A 2,696-nucleotide genomic window follows, 5' to 3' on the forward strand; every position below is an offset into this window, starting at 1 on the left:
CCAGCCTCTTCCAATAGGAATGGACCTACTCTTGAAGGAGTTTTGGCATCTACTTAATTTCCCAAAGAGGTGTAAAATATACCAAAAGGAATATAACGGGTCAGAATAAGTCAGCTTTCTCACGACGAACTTTCCTGAGTAACAACTTTTGGTTGTTGAGAAGCCACAGCATAGTATTTCAAAGTGACAAAATCCAAGGCAATCATAGAGTACATCCAGCAGTGGCTTAATGTTCAAGGACAGGTTTACACAGGACATAGGTGTACACACCTCTTTTCTTCAGTGTATATGGCAAGTAGCCAAGACTCCTGATCATTAAAATAAGTTATTTTGTACATTACAGTGCACAGAGGAAAGGTACTTTCACAGAGATGACCAAAAGGCATTGTACAGAAAGTCTCATGGTGAGTGGCAGCCAGGGCCTGCGGCCTACAGGAGCTTGACCCCTGCTCTTTGGCTGCAGAGGCCTTAGGAGCAGCTGTTTCCTCCACTTGCTCAACTGGCTTTGCCTCCTCTTCCTCCTCCTCGTCTTGGGGATAGAGGTCCGGGTATTTCTGCATGCACTCCTGCATGGCCTGAAACTGGTCTATACAGTCTGATCCCTTGATTTTCTCTTTGCTGTGGTGGAAGCAGGAAAAGGCAGACTTGAACTGTTCCCCACAGGGGCCACTGGCCATTCCCCCAAGGCACGGGCAATTCCAGTTAATATCTCCATTGGGCAGTATCAGTCCGTGCTCCTCATAGGGATCATTGGGGTCATCAGCCACCAGCTCCGCACTGCTAGGAGTTTCATGGTCTTCTTTGGTCACAAATATTATCCGATCCTTCCCTTCTTGCCGGCAGTAGGACATGGCTGTTCCCGACGCTCGCAGCTCTCCCCACAGAGAATCTTGATACTGTATGCTATTATGCTCTCTTTGAATTGTTTGAATGTTGAGGAAAAAACAACAGCTGCTAAAAGGTATTTGTTTATAAATGCTGCTGAACTAATCCAAGATAGATATTTTGAAAATACCTTGACTTCAAAATTTGGATCTAAGGTTATGATGCTTTGGAAAAATTCTTCTTTTGTTTTCACAGAGGATGAGACCCTGTGGATTGCTTCTATCCTGTAACACCCGATTTGGTGTTACACCCTCGGTACAGTTCGCGCGCCTCTGTACCGAACACGAGTCGGGCAAGGGCCTGGAGATTGAAAAGAAGACACAGAGAGACCAGGGTCATTCGAAAGGAGATCAGCCGAATGCCACTTTATTCAGCATTGGGGGAGTCTTTATCTACCTGACTGCAGCACAAGGATCTCCGCCCAGGCAGGTGGGAAATTACCATATTATCAATGGAGTGAATGCCCTGCAGCTAACCACCAGGCGGGGCAGGCATAGCACAGAAACACACAGGAAGCTTAGTTAGTTGATCATAAACTGTCCCCATGAATGCACCACAGGAATAAGGGAGACCAGGGCCCTACACTATCCCAATATGGTATGACAGACCACGCCCTCCTGAAAGGTTGCTGTGAACACCCTCAAAAAATTAGTTCACTCAACTGATGAGTGAGATGTACCTACCACATGGGTTACACCATGAAAGATCTGATTAACAGCGCCTCCATGCAGCATGAAGCAGTTTGGCGAGAAATAACTACATCCATATTTCCAAATATTGTTTATAAATGTTCTTTTACATTTAAAGGGGGATATGATATAGATATGAATAATTTGCATTGGCATGGATTTTAAGGTCAATTTTGTTATATGTATATGTATTTCTGATATTGATTAAGGTATTGTAATTGTGTAGTTCATTTAACAATGTAATGTTTAATTAAGAAAGATAGGTTGTTAATGGCTAATCACCGATAATAGTCAAGCATGTAGTCATGTTAGATTTTCTAGATATATAGAGATATATTTCAGTTAGACATTATTCATGTCTTTCAAAGACTACAGAATATGGCATTTAATGTTTTAATAACTTAGGGCTTTTCATGACAATGAGACACATCTGCTCTTGGCAGCACCAATCTACTTCAAGAGGAAAATGGGCATTAAAGAGGCTCCTTATGGAGTTTGATAGCCATTTGGGCAAGAAACTGTTCTTGCCTGGACTGTAGCATAAACTGGACACAAAGAACCCACAGAGAGAGGACAGCTGAACTTGCCTAAAGGTGAGATGGTTCTTTCAGGGTTCCAGCTTTATGAAAGAGTCTGCGAGTCATTCTGCAGGACACAAAAGAAATTGACTGAACTGTCTTTGGAATTTCCTGCTTCATGGAAAGATGGATGCCCCAATGGTACAGAGAAACTTTGGGTGACTGTACAGGCAGCGAGATATCTTTGTCATTTCTAGAGTTTGGAAGTTGCTTATTTCTTGTTTAATTAGATAATATTATATCCTTCTGGAGTCTTTGATGGAGTTGAAGAATAGATAGACAGTTATAGTCTTCCATTGTTATGATAAAGATAAAATAGATAAAAATGTTGTAACTGTAATTATTGCTTGATAACTGTTTTGTTATATGTAACTTTGCTATGTTAAAATTAAAGCTTCCCTTTTTGTTTAAACAGAAAAAGGGGAAATGATGTAGGTGGGTCACCTGTCTATGTGTTAATTTCATTGGTTAATAAAGAGACTGCTTTGACCTTTTGATAAGGCAGAAAATTAGGTGGGTGGAGTAGACAGAACAGAATGCTGGG

At 41.6% G+C, this 2,696-nt stretch overlaps 1 pseudogene; it reads right to left on the bottom strand.

Moving 5' to 3' along the window:
* Positions 1-212: 212 nt before the first annotated feature.
* Positions 213-872, bottom strand: LOC142835824 (mitochondrial intermembrane space import and assembly protein 40 pseudogene; annotated as a pseudogene).
* Positions 873-2,696: the final 1,824 nt, after the last annotated feature.

Source organism: Microtus pennsylvanicus, chromosome 15 (genome assembly GCF_037038515.1).
Source record: "Microtus pennsylvanicus isolate mMicPen1 chromosome 15, mMicPen1.hap1, whole genome shotgun sequence".
NCBI lineage: Eukaryota > Metazoa > Chordata > Mammalia > Rodentia > Cricetidae > Microtus > Microtus pennsylvanicus.